The sequence below is a fragment of the Choloepus didactylus genome, chromosome 12 (assembly GCF_015220235.1).
Source record: "Choloepus didactylus isolate mChoDid1 chromosome 12, mChoDid1.pri, whole genome shotgun sequence".
In the NCBI taxonomy this organism is placed as follows: Eukaryota; Metazoa; Chordata; class Mammalia; order Pilosa; family Megalonychidae; genus Choloepus; species Choloepus didactylus.
In genome coordinates, this window is record NC_051318.1 from 21,865,739 (window position 1) to 21,885,178 (window position 19,440).

General features: G+C 39.9%; 1 protein-coding gene across 3 annotated transcripts in view; it reads right to left on the minus strand.

Moving 5' to 3' along the window:
• MCF2L (MCF.2 cell line derived transforming sequence like) overlaps positions 1 to 19,440 on the minus strand; it is a 334,795-nt gene that overhangs the window by 286,891 nt on the left and 28,464 nt on the right. The gene's annotated exons all lie outside the window — the stretch shown is intronic.

Sequence of the window (19,440 nt, forward strand, 5' to 3'; positions counted from 1 at the left end):
ACAACAGGATGTTAAAAATATTCATCCTACAGTGTTGACCAGGTAGATTAGGGGGCTGGTGGGTGGATCTCGCATCTAGAATCCATGTGATTTGATCCTGTCACTTTGTGTTTTATTCTCCCTGGAAGACAAATTACCCTTAGGGGACTCCTGTCAGAGTCAGAGGGTGGACTCTGAAATTGTAACCCCAGTAACAAAGAAAGTGCCACCTTCTAAGTCACGCACTACCCAAATGCTCGGGCTGGCATAAAGAACTAAGTAACAAACAGAATGAGGACTTAGTGTCGATTTTTTTAAACTCTCATGACTTGTAATCATCGAAATTTGGCATAAATATAAATATGTGTGCAAAGCTAATACATGAAGTCACTTCATGGCTATATTTATGTTTCCATCAATACACATAAAACTACACAAAACTCGGCCTGCAAACTGATATATTCTAACTACAAAAACTTCTTTAAATGTACATGGATATTTAAGAAACGATTCACATGCAGATATTGGTGCACGAGGTTCAAAGTCAAAATAAAAGTCTTCTCCTTTAATATAAACCCACTGAGAGGTGACCCACACAGTCCGCCGGCAATGAATTTAACAGGGAGGGCAGACACAGGAGAACTTCAGGGGTTCCATCCACCCTGTGGTTGAAAACCGATGAGCACTGCCCAGAAGGCCATCTGCCTCGCCTGGTGCCAGTGGAATTCTGCACTCAGTTCAGCTCGTATCTTAGGATGCCTTCCACAAACTGGACACTGGGGGTACAGACACAAGACATTCCCTGTCCCCAAAGACAGGCAAAACAGGTAAAATTAAATCTTAAAGCGTTTTTAATGGTGTCAAAATAAACCATTTGCAAGGTATTTACTGTAAAAACACAGTCACTTCAAGATTTACATGAAAAAGCGTCATGTTTTCAATGACCTAAAGTATTTATTAAGACAACAGTGAGAGAACACGAAGCTCTTGTTTAAGGAAACTGAGACACCTCAAAATTATTTGCAGGATCTCAGGGACCAATTTAATGATAAAAACAGCCTCTCTGTTGCTTTAAAACTCACTAAACAGCACTGAAGAAGTAATCTATGCAAGTTATAACCCCAGCTGGAAGTGCTCCCTCTAAACACACTGAGCCCGGTTGAAACCTTTAAGGATTTATCATTTACCACTATATGGTAAAGGTTTGCAGATACGTATCTTCCATTAAACTCAAAGTTTCCCAGTACAGGTTTACTATCAGGTCCACCTTTGTACTCCCACAGATCCAAGAGTATAGTAAGCCTCAAACATTTGTAGAATGTGGGGCCCTCATCTCGCAGGCACTGGGTTCCACTTTCTGCACACCAACAAGGAACCACCAAAGTTACAACCACCTTGGATCGACCCAGCCCAGTGGTCCTCATTTCAGCATGAATCAGAATCACTAGGAGAGGTTGTGTAAATCTGCATTTATAACCAATTCCAGGTGCTGCTGCTGCCGGTCTGGAGACAGCACAACCACCGAGCTAGTGCAACAGTTTCCGGACCTGCTGGCCGTCAGAATCACCTGTGGCAGTGATTCCACCTTGGCTGCTCTCCAGAATCACCTGGAGAGCTTTTTGAACATGAAAATGAAAATGCCCAGGGTCCAGCCATCGGTAGTTTTTAAATCTCCCCAGGTGATTCCAGTGAACATTCAAGAAACCGTGACTTACAGAAAGAAAAATATTTGTGACTCAGATCTCTGGTGCCCCTACTCCCTGTTCCAGCTCAGAAGTTCTAGGAAGGACCCAGGAAATACATAAATAGATGTTATCCCCAAAATCTTACTGGATTTAGCTTTAATGACTTCACAAGTATAAATGTTATAAGGAAAAAAAAATAGTAAGAAAGCTTAATTATTTACATTTCTTTTACACTAATTTAGTTTTATGGATTAAAAAATAATTTAATTTTTTGTTTTAGTTCCTCTGATGGAAGATGACAAATGTTGACTATAAAATTAAATATTTAGTATTCAAAAATCACAAACTTAAATAAGTATAAAAGAACTTTAAATTATTAAACTTTTCCATAATGGTTTTTGTAAGTTTGTAATATTTATACTTCTAAAGTTCTTAAGGCTTAAAAATACACTATTTTGGGGACCATACATATTTTATTTATTTATGTACACAAATTGTTCTTCAGGTGACTGATGATCAGGCAGATGTGGGACTCATTAATCTAATACTACAAGATATCCCTGGCGAATAAATTTGTGGTTGATTTTATTTTTCATGGCTGAGTTTTATCTCTTATTAGACAGAAAGAGCAATACCAAACTTACTATGGAATCACTTGTGGGGTCCCTCTTGGGAGAGGAGCTTGAGCCACCTCAGGGGAGGGGTGCAGGGGAGAAGGTGGCCAGGTATGGAGAAACATAAGATGATAACAGCTAAACAACAGAGACGCAAAGACGGAGGAAGGGACAGTATTCATCTTCCATAGCCAGGGCTCCCAGGCCAGCCAGAGCTCCACTCACTGGAGCACACTCTGTGTACAGCAAGGACAAGGACAGTGGATAGTGGGCACGAGACCAAGGCCGGTGGCACCCTGAGTTCAGGACCCAGCCCATGGCCAGGACATGGCCAAGCCAGCTGCCACCCTGTTACTGCAGAGGGCGACACGAGTGGCCACAAGCATGGGAGCCAGCAGGACCATGGTGGTTTCTCAACCATGTTCTTCAGGTGGACTGGGGTCTTTGGGGTTGATGCTGGTAGAATCAGGCTCGGATAGAAGTTTGTATCAAAACTAGTATTGAGAACAAGGAGATCATATATCCTGGACAAGAGGTGAACCTGCACAAGCCTACCTGGGGGAGGCGATGGGGAGGGGAAGAAATTCCTGTCCATACATAACAGAAAATCTGAGATGGAGAAAAAGAGACATGGATACCTCCTGGTGGGCTCATGACAGCCACGAAGGCGTTTGCCTCTGAAGGCGCCTGAGAACCCACTGTCTTGAGGATGATAAACCCCGTGATGATGCCTGGCTGCAGGCAGTGTGGGCAGGGGCATCCCCCTGAGCCACCGCTAGACCAGTGGTTTCAGGGGAAGTGGGACAGGAGGGTGACTTTGCCTCCCAGGGGACATTTGACAATGTCTGGTGATATTTTTGGTCCCCACAATGGTGGGTGTCCACTAGCATCGAGTGGGCAGAGGCCAGGGATGCTGCTAAACACCCTATATGACAGGACAGCTCAACAGAGAATTATCTGGCCCCAAATGTCAACAGCATAGAGGCTGAGAAACCCTGGTTAGTCTATTTGTCAGAGCTTCTTTTCCTGTCCTCTCCCCACCGGCATCTAAATCTTCAAGGACACGATTTCCCTTCTTTCCTCAGAGCATAAAATCAAATTATGTATCTCGTGTTCCGTGAAGTGTCACAAATGAAGTGGAACCATCGGGTGCACCTGGAAATTGAAATCTAAAGATGATAAGATGATACTCCTCTTTCTTCCATGCGAATGATTTTTCTTTCTTAAGACGCTGCCACTGATAATATGCTGTTATTTATATATTTATGCTGCTCCTGTCCTGATTCCATAAAGGAGACAGGGTGGCTGTCATCAAGTCCTGTGTGCTCCTTAAACACGCGGTTCACTCCGAAGCCTGATGAGTCTCCGTGTGCGCGGGGACAGCCAGGCACAGACTCGGCCTCAGGACCCCAGACTCACATCCGGCTCCGCCGCCCTCTGGCCAGGTCTCCCCTGCCAGGCTGTTGAGCAGTTCTCACCTGATGCTCCCCCACCAGTACCCACCTCCGGGTGGCTGTGAGGGTTGCATTAGTTCAAATATGAAAGCTGCGTAGCATGACCTTGCCCACGGTTGGCAGCCAGACATTGGCTATCGCCCACTCCCCAACACAGTGTAGGCGTTTCATATTAAACAATTAACATGCATATGATACAGCGGAGGTGAGAATGTATTCAAGTCTCAAATGGCTCCATTTGGGTTAAAAAAATAAAAACAAAAACATAAAATCTTTCCTCCAGAACACCCCAGTTTCAGCTGTCCTTGAAGCCGCTTCAGTAAGACTGCCCTTAAAACATTCCTTCGCTTTACAGCTATACAAATAATTTACCTTCACCCTTTACCTCCTGCCTTCACTCAGATTTATCGACAATGAGTGAAGAGAAAGCTTTAAATTTCTTTTAAACAAAGATGAAGGCTACCACGTAATAATTCTTAAAGGGGCGTTTAAAAAAATTAACTTTAAAGGAATAACTTTTAGTTGTGACCACGGTACTTCACGGTGGCTAAGTTTTTACATTCCATGTATTATAAAAAGAGATGTAAAAAAACATGAATTACAAAAGTTTTTGAGCATACTGTAAGATATTTTAGATTATTTCCAGACTAGGGGAAAACAACTTTCACCACTTTGAGCTAACTTGGCAAGATATCCATGAACTTTCTGCCACCAGTAAATGAATCACACCTTCTTGTTGGTTCCTTCCCCTCTCCCCAAAAGTCTTCTCCCCATTAATCAGCATTGAATTTGGTACTTCCGACAACTTCTCAGTAGCTGCATTAAATGGCAAATGTCAATTAGGAAAACTGTCCTGAACTTCAACTTTGGGTTTAGATGTTATGATGTGATCCTATCACATTTTCCAAAGCACTTATTTACTGGAAAACATGAACACTAACCGTGCCAGGTCCAAGAAACTATATAGAGCTTTCAAAAGCCTGCTATCAATACCTATGGACTGAGAAGGCAGGAGAATAGTGTGGGGAAGGCTGGCCTATTTAAATCGTGGGTGTATTAAAAAGTCTCCAAGAGGCCAACCACTGGGGAAGTGTGAAGACAGTCGATTCCCAGCGAGTTCAGCTACTACATCCACCTGTGAAAGCAGTGTTCACAGCAAACAGTGTAGGGCCCACACCAGGCCTGACGTAATCCTGGAGATAAAGTATTCACCTTCCACATATAAAGTCACTGGCCTGTAGGGACTGAGAACAGCTTTATCGGAGTATGTTTATGCCATCCTCAAAAAAAAAAAAAAAAAAAAAAAATGTTGAGAAGTCTTTCAAAACCATTATTTCCAACAAATATTTTATTTGCCTTATTGTTACCAATATGAGGGGGCTTTGATGGTTTTTTAATTTGCTGTCATCCACAGCCCAAGAAAGAAAATCTCCCCTCCCAAGGAAACCAAACCGAACCAAACCCTGGGTGGCTCCACTCCACACTGTTGTCACGGCGAGGTTCTCAGCTCTAGTCTCAGAACCTGGGTCTCCTCCAAAAGCATAAGATCTGCAAGGACAGGGCACCACAAGTCTACATGAGTCCCTGGGCCACCCGCAGCACCACCTGGGGCTTTGTTAGAAATGTAAACTCTCAGACCCCCCCCCCCCACCTCAAATCTGTTGAATAGGAGACTCCAGGGTTGGAACCCAGCAATCTGCATTTTAAGAAGCCCACCAAGTGATCCTGACACAGACTAAAGCTCAAATGCAGCTGTTCTAGCCAACCCTGCATGCCGCCTTCACAGCCCTGTACCAATCAAATAACAGGCACTCCATAAATGCGTGTAGACAGAGCGTCTGGGCTCAAAGCCTGGCCCCTCCAGGGGACTGATCATCTATGAGCTTCCCTGTCTCTGCAAGGGGGCATGGCCCCAGCTTTGCAGGGCTGTGGGAGGCTGAGGGAAATATTGCTCAGGAAGTGCCAGCTATAGACACTGCAGTGGGGAGGGAGCGTCCCACTCACCCTGCTGTAGTTTCCGGCTGCTAAAACAAATACTATACAATGGGTTGGTTTAACAACCACAATTTATTGGCTCACAGTTTCAGAAGCTAGTAGACTTGCTTCCTCCCAGGGTCAATATCTTCTGGCAGACCAGCAATCTTTGGGGTTCCTTGGCTTTTCGGTCACAAGGCGAGGCACATGGTGTCATCTTCTCCTTCCTCTTCCAGGTTCCATTGACGTCCGGCTTCTGGCTGCTCCCGGTGGCTTCTCTCTCTGACTTTCCCTCAGCTTATAAAGGACTCCAGTAATCTGGATTAAAGCCCAACCTGATTCATCTGGACCATACTTTAACTGAAGCAACATACTGAAGAGACCTTATTTACAGCGGGTCCACACTCACCAGAATGCAGACCCAGACCAAGACCAATTCAATCCACTACACACCTCCTGCCAGCGTTCCCATCCCAAGAGGGTGGGGCTGCAAAACTGAGCGGTCAGAATCCAGCCCATTGACTAGGAAACAATCATTCAGGAATGGGGCCCCTTGTACCCTGAAATTCATGAACCCAGTGAATGAATAAATGAAGGGGTGGATAGATGGATGAAGTTTTATGAAACAAACACAATGAGAAATTTGATGTCTATTTTCTAGTGGACATAACCAAGGAAGAAGTCAATGCCTAAATGAAGAAGAATCAGCTTTGGAAACAGACTGCCAAACAGAAATCCAAAGAGTGAATTTGCCAGTTGGTCTTCTTTTCATTGCAGACGTTTTTTAGAAATTTATCCCTTGGGTTCACCATATAGGAGGCAAAACATGGTGATTAAGAACACGGACTCTTAGACAATCTAAGAGGGGAGCAATTATTGTAATGGTCCCTAGATTGTAAGCTCTTACAGCAGTCAAATCTATTCCTGAATTGTAATGGCTATCTCCAAACTTTGAGATGCTGATCCCTTAACATATAACCTGATTGGTCTCTGGAACACTGGGTATCTCTGTGACACCTGAAACTCAGAGCTAGAGCTTGGCAGATATGAATGTTAGTATTAACGCATACAGCAACTGTTAAAAAAAAAAAAAAAAAAAAAAGCTGAAAAAGAGCCCAGACTTCAATTAGTGGTATGAATGAAGCAGCTCTGGTTAAGACTAGGGCAAACTGGGCCAAAGGGTAAAGGTCAAAACTGACTGTGTGTTTTAAAACTTCAACTTCCATGTGAGACCAACAGAAGAGATGTCTATTTGGTGCAGGATCTATATTTCCTAAACAGTATAACTCTACAGTCAGTTTGTTCAAACACCACAATTACATGGAACTTCGAATAGGAAGTGAGATATGGTAGGTTAGCATAGGTTAGAGTGAAACAGTGACACATCCCAAAGTAATTTGGGCAGAAAATAAGAATATATTTACAGGGCCCCCCTGAGGAGCTGGGGGAAAGTGTGGATGTGTTGGACTTCCTCACCTGGACTGATGCTGATGTTGTCACAAACATTAGGATGGGTGGTTTGATGTGCTGAGCCCCCTATCATGGGACTTGCCCTTATGAACCTTGTTACTGCAAAGGAGAGGTTAAACTTGCATATAATTGTGCCTAAGAATATCCCCCTGAGTACCTCTTTGTTGCTCAGACGTGGCCCTCTCTCACTCTAACTAAGCCAACTCGACAGGTGAACTTGCTGCCCTCCCCCCTACGTGGGACCCGACTCCCAGGGGTGCAGGATATGACTCCCGGGGATGAATCTGGACGTGGCATCGTGGAATTGAGAACATCTTCTTGACCAAAAGGGGGATGCAAAATGAAACAAAGTTTCGGTGGCTGAGAGATTTCAAATGGAGTCAAGAGGTCACTCTGGTGGACATTCTTCCGCACTATATAGATAACACTTCTTAGGTTTTAATGTACTGGAATAGCTAGAAGTAAATACCTGAAACTACCAAACTCCAACCCAGTAGTCTGGGACTCCTGTAGATGACTGTATAACAATGTAGATTACAAGGGGTGATAGTGTGATTGTGAAAACCTTGTGGATCGCATTCCCTTTATCTAGTGTATGGATGGATGAATAGAAAAATGAGGACAAAAACTGAAAAAAATAGAGGGGTGATTTGGGTGTTCTTTTTTATTTTTATTTTTTATTCTGATTCTGATTCTTTCTGATGTAATGAAAATGTTCAGAAATAGATTGCGGTGATGAATGCATAACTATATGATGGTACTGTGAACAGTTGATTGTACACCATGGATGACTGTACGGTATGTGAATATATTTCAATAAAACCGAATTTAATTAAAAAAAAGAACATGGACTCAAGAATCAGACTGCCAGAGTTTGTAGGTCAAATCTGCTACTGATTAATGTAGGGCCAAGGCAACGTACATAACTTATTTGTTCCTCATCTATTAAATCAGATAATATTTGGGCATACCTCATAGAGTTGTTATGAGGATTAAAAGCTATAAAGTAATTAATACAGTTAGTTTTTGTGTGCTACTATAGAGATTTATACTAAAATAATAAAAATTTAGCCCATACATCCAAAAAAGAAAAAAATCAAGAACCTAGACCCCACCCTGTCTGTAACTCTTTCTGAATCCACTGTGGTAGAATGAGTGAACGGGGTCACGGCTGTCCTTGGGGACTCTCTCCTCTCCCTCTCCTCCCTTTCAAACGGGGTGCCTGAGAGCAAGGCCTCAACACTTAAATTTGGGAAGCAAGAGGAGGACAAGAAGAAGGCCCAGTTTGGACCTTTATCCTCAACCACTGGATCCACCTCATCTTTCTGCAGAGCACAGCACTGGATGGAGAAAGAGGTACTTGCAGAGCTTTTAGCAAAGCAGAGCTCAGATTTTCAGTGGGCTATATTGTCCCTTCATTATCGCTTCCTCGAACCCCACAGGAAAAAAGAACAATTGGCAGGATGGAATTTGGGAATTTCAAATACTATCAAAATCTTCCCCTTAACATCTTGCACGTGGAATGGTTAATCCGGAGTCCTTTCTCGTGGACCATGAGACAAACCAGAGAGCAACGGAAGAAATGGCCTCTGCTTCTCTTGAAAAGTTCAGTCAATTTGCAGCTTGTGAACCAGAAACAAGACCTGTGTGGTCAGAGGCCAGGACCTCCAGCATGATTCCTGGAACTCCAGGAAGCCTTCTGGTCCTTGCACACCTTGCTCACAGACTATTTATGTTAAAGGTTACTTCTTTTTTGCCAAGCTACAAACACCTATGAGAGAGAAAACATGTACTGACTTAATGGTAATAATTTTTTTTCTTTTTTAATAGACTTTATTTTTAGAACAGTTTGATTAAAAGCAAAATCGCAAACATGGTACAGAGAGTTACCATATACCTTTTCACCTAGTTTCCCCTATTAAGACCTTACATTAGTGTTTGAAGCTCTATGTACCCCAGAAAGGCATGTTCTTAAATCTAATCCATTCCTGTGGATGTAAACCCACCACAAAGCAGAACCTTTTGACAAGGCTACTTCAGTTAAGGTTAACCGACCTCATTCAGGATGGCTTTTAAGCCTCTTACTGGAGGTCTTTTATAAGTGGACTGAAATATATATATACATATATACACACACATCTATACATACATATATATATACACACACACCAATATGTATTTATACATACCAATCAATATGTACCAATATTAACACATTATTAACTAAATCCATACTTTATTCCTATTTCCAAGGATTGCAGCAGCCAGTCTTCAGGAAAGAAGCATCGCCTTGATGATTCTTTGACTTGGACATTTTCCCAGACTCTAAACCTAAGCGAATAAATTCCTATTGTTCAAGCTGAACCATTGCAGGGTATTTGCTCTGAGCAGCCCAGGAAACTAAAACAAATAGTATGGTCCATTTGTTACAATCAACCAATATCGATAAATAAATAAATAAATGAAGAAATATTTATTTTACACTTTGGGTTATAATCCAGTACTACTTTTAACTAAATCCATACTTTATTCCTACTTCCTTAGTTTTTACCTAATGTCTTTTTGTGTTCCAAGATCCCATCCCATCCAGGACACCACATTACATTTTTTTTTTTTTTGTCATGTCTCCTTGGACTACTCTTGGTTGAAACAGTTTCTCAAACTTTCCTTGTTTTTTATGACCATGGCAGTTCTGAGGAGTACTGGTCAGGTATTTTGGGGGACACTGCTCTACTGTAATGTGTCTGATATTTTTCTCATGACTAGACTGGGGTTATGGATTTGGGAGAGGAAGACCACAGAGGTAAAGTACCACTCTCATATTTTCATCACATCATACCAAGAGTACATATTATCAACATGACTCTTCCCTGTTGATACTGACCCTGATTCACCTGGCTGAGGTAGTGGTTTTCAGGTTTCTCCATTGTAAAGTTATTCTGTGTACCCCACCCCCCCAACTTTATTCCTTGGAAAGAAGTCACTATATTCATCCCACACTTAAGAGGTGGAGATTTATGCTCCCCCTCCTTGAGAGTGGAGTATCTACACAAATTATTTAGAAGTCTTCTGCATGAGAAATGTGTCTCTTCATTTATTTATTTATTCAATCATTTATACCAATATGGACACACTGATATTTATTTTACACTTTGGGTTATAATCCAGTACTACTTTTATTTTTTTTGCTCCAACTGTTCCAGCTTTGGCCATTGGGACCTCTTTCAGTTGGCTCCTGTATCCTTTTGACACACCTTCCTGCCCCACTTTAATGGAGGGTTTTGTTCTCTGGGTTTCTGATTTTGTTGAGCACTTTTTTACTTTCTGGCACAAGAAGATACTCCAGGCTCATCTCATGAGTCTCCTGCTCCAGTCCTAGAATCAGCCATTTACACAAGGGGCCCTGGCTCCTTTAATTGGGGAATGGTATTAGAAACCAACATCTGGACACTAGATGTGCTCTTTGCTACTGGGATGTAGTTGTTTCTGGCCTTCTCAGTTGACAGAGCAAAGAAATATATGTGTGTGTATACTAACCTGTGTATATATGTACATATCTATAAATATTTCGATATGTAACCATCTGTACCTGTATTAAGCTAAATATGAGTTCATACTGATGTCCCTAACTCAAATCCATTTTTGCACGGATCATTCTTGTCTCCTTCCCTTGCTTATAAGTAAATTCCCACTCTAACAGGGAGAAATCTGATCCCCACCACCTGCCATCCTCAATCCATTTATGTAATTGTTCCGTTCCAGTGTTCATGCATACCAGTATCAGATCTGTTAACCCATAACCCCCTTCCCCACTGCGGGAAACAACTTTATCAAACACAGTACTTACGTTCCTTTTGCCTTTAGTCTTACAGGCTAAACTCATTTCCAGTTATTTAGGTCAGCACCTTTCCCCAGTCCCCTCAATGAGGTTATCTCATACATGTGTAATACAATTAGATCCTCCTGTCTCTATTTGCATTCCTTCCTGGGACCTGCCAACCTTCTAAAAGATTTTTCAAGATTTACAATCATTAAGGCTCACTTTTGGTGCTGTAAAGCTCAATGGACTTTTTTGACACATGCATAATGCCAAAGATACCAGTACAGTATCAAACAGAATGGTTTCACCACTCCCCACTCTGTGCTTCACCTAGTCAACTTCTCCCCTGCTACCGAACCCCTGGCAACCACTGACCTTTTTACTGTCCCTATAATTTTTCCAGAATGTCGTATATTTAGAATCAGTGTGCAGCCTTTTCACTTAATAATATGCATTTACGATTCTATCCACATCTTTTTGTGGCTTGATGGTTCCTTTTTTATTGCTGAATAGTATTCCATTGTATGGATATACCACAGTTTATTCATTCACCTATTGAGGGACATCTTGTTTGCTTCTGGTTTTTGCCAATTATGAATAAAGCTGCTATAAACTTTGGCATGCAGAGACTTGTGCAGACATAAGTCTTCAACTCAACAGGTAAATATCTATGGTGTGACTGCTGGATCAAATGGTAAACCTATGTTTAGCTTGGTAAGAAACCACCAAACTGGCTTCCAAAGTGGCTGTACCATTTTATAATCCCACTGGCAACTAATGAGAGTTCCTCTTGCCCCACATTCTCATCAGCACTTGCTGTTTTCAGTTTTGGGGGATTTTAGTCACTTCAATGGTATGTAGTAGTATCTCATTGCTGTTTTAATTTGCAGTTACCTAATGACAAAGAATTTTGAGCATCTTTTCCGGTACTTAATCGTATTAAAGCATTTTCCCAGCAACAAGTTGCTATGTCAACTGGGAAAAATGAATGTCATAAAACAGAGTCCCCTGAGAAAAGGAAGGATTTGTATAAAAGGAAGGAAACCAACCAGTCATCAACTGCCAACTACATGACTGGGAGGCACTGACCGTGCCAAGCCCCTTCTCGTGCAGGTCGTCACTCAGCAATCATATTCTCCCTTCTCAGGGCCAAGGAAACCGAGGCTCGGCGATGTTAAGCCAGGTGACCGGCTGCCTTAGCTAGTGACTATCAGAGCAGGCCTTAGACGTTTGGTCATGGGTGATTCTGACGCCTTGTTAGATATGGACCTCAAAGGCAGAGATAAATGCTGCTATTTCATAGTCTTCATACAGGCATTTGAAGAGTTAACCTGGAAAGGAGTTTCAAATCAAGTGCCCCCCTTTTTCTCTTCCAAACAGAGATTTTACCAATGCATTTAAGAGAAGGTGGAAATGGCAGGCTCACAGCCCTAATGAAAGACAAATTGCTTTTACCTCATTTCCTGGCCTTTAAGCAACAGAGCCCCAACAAAATTTCACTGCTGACCACATCCTGGAGCCACATTTAAATTTCAGCTACTTGGCACCCTGTTGAATAAATAGTTGTGCTGCTCAGGCGGCACAGGGACTGACGGAACAGGTTCACATTAAGACTGTAACGAATCCAGTAATAAATGGTTCACCTCACTCAGAAAAGCCAGCAGTTATTATGAAGCAGACATAAAATTTATCAGGGTAAGTCGCTGTTTTTCTCAATTTGGAGGCAAGAAAAATGGATTTTTAAGACGACTGTAATCTACCCACTCTTCTGTTGGGACACACCAGGAAAACACATTCTCACATAAAAGGCTGAATAAAATCCTAAGGCCAGTCGGAACTCCAAGGGAGATGGACAAGATGATCTGAGGTGAGGTGGTTCCGAGCTCCAATATTCCACGAGACAATCCCTGTGAGGGACAGCTGGCGTGTTTCATTCCTGTGTCCACGGCTGCCACATCAACCAGCCACCTTGCAAATGCCAGAAAGCTGCTGGATGGAGGGCAAACCCTCATCCATTCATGTGGCCAGAAAAACCATCCGACGTGGAAACCTGACTCTTGGTGGGTCTGGACAAACGTACAAACATATGCACATTTCCACTGTGGACAAGAATCATAAAGCTTCTAGAGATTGTTTTTTAACACATGGTCCTTTCCCAGTGCTGAAACCATGCACATTTTACATGTGGCTATTAGCTCTATATACGTTTTGTACTACGTTACATACTCTATTAAAGGAAACTGAAAATACCAACACTCCTATAAAGCAAATACTAGGACTAGATAGTCATCATGGCTTTGTTTTTCGCTTTTGTTTTTGTTTTTTTGTGGGTTTTTTTTTTTTTTTTTGGAAGGAGGGGAAAACACTATATTTATTTGAAGTGGTCCAGAAATAGTTCCTTTACATTTAGATAGAATCTTTGCAAGCGACATTAACTGCTGGCATGGCTAAACAGAAATAACCTCTATAAATATTTTAAAAAATGTAATGAGGGACATTCACATACATAATTAATTCTGACTGTGAATACCAAAGACCACTGCAGTGCTTAGGATACCGAGGAACAAAATAAGTAGGGCAGTATCCACCATGCGAGTCACATTATAGAAAGTTGTTTTAAATAGGATGACTGCAATGTTCTCATTGGTGCATGGTCAGCTTTTGTTTCATAGCCATCCCCATCAATTCTTACCCACCAAGTTTAATTTAAGGTAAAACCCAGACATCATATTATTTTCACATGTAAATATTTCAGTACACATTTCTAAAAGATAATGACATTTTATAAAACATAACTACAATACAACCAATATCGTAGCCACAATACAATTAATAATTCTTCAGTATTGCATATATAACCAGTGTTAACACTTTTTCTATTGTTTTTCTCTTTTTTTCTCAAAAGTTTGTTCGTTCAAATTAGTATCCAAAGAGAGTATAGTCCAATACTGCATTGGCTGCTATTTCTTTGAGATCTCCTTTGATGTATACACTGCCCCTCCAATTCTATTTTCTTTCCAATTTTTTTGTCGAAGAAGCCAGGTCATCTGTCATGGAGAGCTCCCACATCTGGATTTTGCCAATTATGAGTTTTTGGTGGTATTTAACATGTATTTCTATTCCCAGTATTTCTTATATTGTTAGTTAGATCTAGAGCCTTGATCAGATTCCAGTTTAGCTTGCAGCACCCCAGCACCCCAGCACCCCTCCACCCACCCCACCCCACCCCACCCCAACACACACCCTGGCAAGGCCACATCAGAGGTGAAGGCACATAAGAAATAGCAGACCCTCCCCTTTTTGTGTGGTTAGCACCTAGATGGTTATGGCCTAGATCCATTAAATCTTTAGGGGGCACAAAACTAGCAATACTAACATTCTTTCTTTGTTTATTAGTTGGAATATTTCTGTAAAGGGAAATTTTCCCTCATAAACAACTTGGTTATCCTAAGGTACAAATCCTATAGGAAAAGACTAAATTTTTTATTCATTTCCTTTATTTACCAGTATTCAGAGTAATGAAGTTGGGTCCCAAGCATCCTCCAAAAGGTGACCAAAATATTTCAGTCTCATTACGAACACATGTATCTAAACACATTTAATCTATTTCAACACCTTGGTAACTGTCCTTAATGATCTGCAAGTCATTCCCTCCTTGGCCAGTGGAAGCCTCTTCAAGTAGTCTGAGTCCTTTTTTGTTGTTGTTTTAATTTTAAACTTGTTACTATTGAAATATTTTCAGACTTATAGGACAGTTACAAAAATAATACAACCCCCATACAGATCACTCCAACATACCCCTGTCCCCCTAGATATCCAGATCCACCAATTCTAACGTCCAGTTGTTCATTTACCTTTTTACTTTGCCTATTGGTCTTTTTCTCACGCAATTTCATTGTAATCAAATTCTCAGTCTTTGCCCTTATTGCTTTGAGTTTTGAGTTGTATTAGAAAAATTTTAGGGGAATTCACTTAAGTTTTCATCTATGTTTTTATTTTATTTTTAATTTTATTATTGAAATACAGATATAGTAAAGTGCATGAAACATACTTTTTGCATATGTAAATTTATGTACATGCACATGTAATCATCACCTAGGTCAATCTATAGAACATTCCCAGCACCCCAGAAGGTTTCCTTGTTCCCCTGCACAATCAATATTTCCCAAGAGGTAGGAACCATTCTGACTCTATCACACTGAATCAGTTTTGTCTAATCTTGAAATTTATGTCTAAGATGCATCCATGTTGTAGTGCATTCTTTTTTATTATGGTGTAGCATTCCAGTGTGTGAACATCATGTAATTTAACCAGTTGCCTGTTGAGGAACCTAGAGGATGTGTTCAGTTTCAGGCAATTAAGAATAAAGATGCTATGGACATCTATATGTCCTTTGGTGAACATAAGCACTCATTTCTTTTGAACATATATTTAGGAGTGGAACTCCTAGATCATAGGGCAGCCATGTGTTTAACTTTAGACACTGCCCAACAGTTCTCCAAGGTGGTTGTACCAATTTGCATTCCAACCAGCAAATGTAAGAGAGTCTCAGCTCTTCCACATCCTCTCCAATCACTTGGTATTATCAGTCTTTAATTTTAGCTATTCAGGTGGACGTATAGTGCTATCATACTGTGGTTTCAATTTACATTTCATGCTTGAATAATGATGTTAACCACACTTTCATATGCCTACTGCCTACAGACTCATTTTTTGTGTTTAAAATTCTGATCCATTTGGTACTTATCCAGGTATATGGAAAGGAGACAACTTTCACCCATTTTCATGTAGCTATCCAATCATGGCTATACCATTTATTACAAAGTCCACCTCTTCCCCCTCCACACACAGTTTTAAAATGTTGCCTTGACCTATACTGAACTTTCAAATGCAATATGGCTTATTTCTGGATTTTATTCTGTATCTTTGTTCATGTGCTAATATCCACATTGTTTTAATTAAAGAGGCTTTATGGTAAATTTTAACCTGCTCATTCCCCTTCAATACTCTTCAGGGTTTTCTTAGGATATTCTTGTTTGTTTCTCCAAGTGAATTTTTTTAATAATTTGTCTAGCACCATGAAAAAAACATGATATACTTATTAGGACTATTAATTTAGGGAAAACTCACATTTTTATAATGTTGTGCTTTCTTATCAAAGGCTATAGACTACCTTTCCATTTGTTCAAGTTTACTTTTGTGTCTTTCAAGAGTATTTTCTAGTTTTTCTCCCATAGGTACTTATTTAACAAGAAAGCTCAAAACCTAGGTACTTTATTTTCTTTTTTTGTAAATATGATCTTCTCTTCCATTTTTGTTCATGTAGTATAATAGAGAACTTGGCTTGTCTTTGTCCCTGGTTCCTGGGAGACAACCTCTACGTTCTTGGAACTTCCTGGGATAGGAGTGGGCCCTAGAACTCACAAGAATGGTTTTTACCTATGAGATGGCTCAGGATTGGGGCATTTAGCCAAGACATACTGGCTCATACTGGGGGAACCTGACCTGACCCACCTCTGGGAGAAAGGATGGCTAGAGATCACGTTCAATCACATGGGCATTGATTCCATGCCGATGTAATGAAACCCCAATAAAAACTCCTGGGCACTGACGCTCTAGTAAACATTCACAGTTGATAAAATACACTACCATTCCAGGAGGCTGACATGTCGGCTTCCACATGGAGAGGACCTGAAAGTTTGTGTGGGAGACTCTCCCAGACCTCACCCTATGTATCTCTTCTTCTGGCTTCTTCTGATTTGTATACATTTTTGCTACAATAAAACTATAATCATAAGTATAGTGCTTTCCTGAGTTCTATGAGTCATACTGCTGAATTAGCTAAATTCAGAGGTAGGAACCCCTGAATTTGTAGGCAGTTGGTCAGAAGTGTGGGTGTTCTGGGCTCCCCAACTTGTAGCTGGTGTCTAAAGTGGAGGCAGACTCATAAAGGATTGGCCTTAACCTGTGGAGTCCGGCCTAACTCCAGAACTTAGTGGCAGAATTGTTTTGAAGTTTCGTCTGAAGTTTTTAAAGTCATTTGCTAGTTCATGGATATGATTTGTACATGTCATACAGCAGGGTATAAAATTCATTAATTCTCTTACTTTTTGTAGTGTTTTTTCCAACAATTCTTTTGGGTTTTCCAGATATATGATAATAATTGAAAATAAAGATAATGAAAAGGAAAAGGTAAAATTGTTATACCTCTAATTGCTTTCTTTTGTCTAATTGTATAAGTTAACCCTCTAACACTATGTTATATAGTAATGGAAACAGTGGGCATCAATGTGTCATTATCAACTTTAGTGGGAAAGCTTCTAGGGCTTCCCTGATAAGTATGACGCTGATTTTCCCCCAACATATGTGGATGTGCAAGTGTGTGTATTTCAAATCATTTTAAAAAGGTTTTTACTCCATAATCAAGAGATCAAGGTTACATCACCAGTAATGAGACAAACTGACATCGTGGACCTCCTAATAGGATGCACTGAGAAGAACTCATCACCATCTGTGCCAAAAAAAGCTGAATCTAATAATAAAGAGACATCAGACAAACCGAAATTAAGGAACAGTCTACAAATAACTGATCTGTATTTTTCAAAAATGTCAATATCGTGAAACACAAAGATACACTAAGGGAATACTGCAGATTAAAGGAGGCCAAAGAGACATGACAACTGAAAACAACTGATGCTCTGGAATTTTGTTTTTCTCTAAAGGACACTTTTTGGGACAACTGGTAAACTTTTAAGTTAATTATTAGGTAGTAATAGATTAGAGTGTAGTATTGTTATCAGTGCTAATTAACCAACTTTGAGAATTATACTTTGGTTATAAAAGAGAATACTGCAACGTACTCTCAAACAACTCAAAAAAATAGTATGTGTTCGTGCAATACACACATACATGAAAGAGAGAGATAAGAAGAAAGCAAATGTGGTAGTGGGAATCTGAGTGTCTGTTATACAAGAATTCTTTGTGTTATCCTTACAATTGTTCTATAAGTTTGAAGCTGTCAAAATTTAAAATTTAAAAAGTATCCATCAACTCCTACTGCACTGTTTGTTTTTAATATGAATAGGTATTTCATTGTGTCAAATGCTTTCCTGCATCTATGGAACTGGCCACATGATTTTTCTCTAGACATTAATGGATTCCAATGTTAAACCATCTTCTCATTCCTTGAATAATCTTCTGTTGGGCATGACATATTTCTTTAATGTGCTGTTAGGTTCTTTAAGCACTGTTATTTCAATATTCAGAAGCGAGACTGGTCCACTGTTTGTCTTTTCCTGGAGTATAGTTTTTGTCAGGTTTTAGTATTAAAGTTAAAATCACCTCATAAAAGTGACATTAGAGATTAGGAAAGTAAAACTTCCACAGTAGTTTCAGTTGCACTGAAATCAGGTGATCTTTAAAGATTTGGAGGAATTCCCCTGTGAAATCATCTGAACCTGGTGCTTTTTGTGGGGAAGATCTTTAACTACTTTTTTTATTTTAAGAATATTGGTCTGTGTCAACTTTGGCTCCATTAGGATCAAATTTAGAAAGTTATAATTTGCTAGCAAACTATCCATTTCATCTGTTTTCAAATGCATTTACATTCAGTTGTATAAAATTGACTTATTGTTTAAAATTTCCTCTGTGCTGATGGCTATTTCCTTTACCCCTTAGCATTTCTAGTTTTGTGTGTTTGGGCTTTCTTCCGTTATTCACTGATTAGCTGGAGGTTTGTCTATTTTTTCTTCCTCAAACAAACAGCTTTCGGATTTATTACTTCTACTCTTTCTGTCATTATTTTCTGCTTTTATCTACTTCCTTTTGGTTTACTTTGTTGTTCTTTTTTTTTCTCATTTGATTTAGGTATTTATATTTTTACATTTTATTGATATAAGTTGATATCATTTTTTTCTGACAACTGCTTTAATCATATTGTGTTGCTGTCATAAATGTTGTTGCATTTTTTAAAAGAAATTCTCTAATTTCACTTTGCATGTCCCCAAACCCAAAAGTTGCTTAGTAGCATGTTTTGATTTTTGTTTGGTTTGGTTTAATTTTCAGGCAAAAAGGCCTTTTGATTCTATTATTTATGTCTAGCGGCAATGTTACAATATTATTCCCATCCTTTGGAATTTGAAGGTATCTCTGTGGTCTAAAATACATTAAATTAAAATTTTTTGAAATTTTCACTTTACTTGTAAAAGGAGGTTTATTTTACATCAGGGTTTGGAGTTTGACATGTATCTATAAGACCTTGGGGTCTTCTGTATTCTGTATCTTTATCAATTTTTTTACCAATTTTTTTTCACTTGATCTCTCTTGGACTGGGAGAGTATTATTCTGCTCCTCATTATTTATTTTTACACATCCTATAGCTTCCAATTTATTAAAGTTATTGCTTTACTATCAGATGCTTAAACATAAGTAATTTTCATATCCTC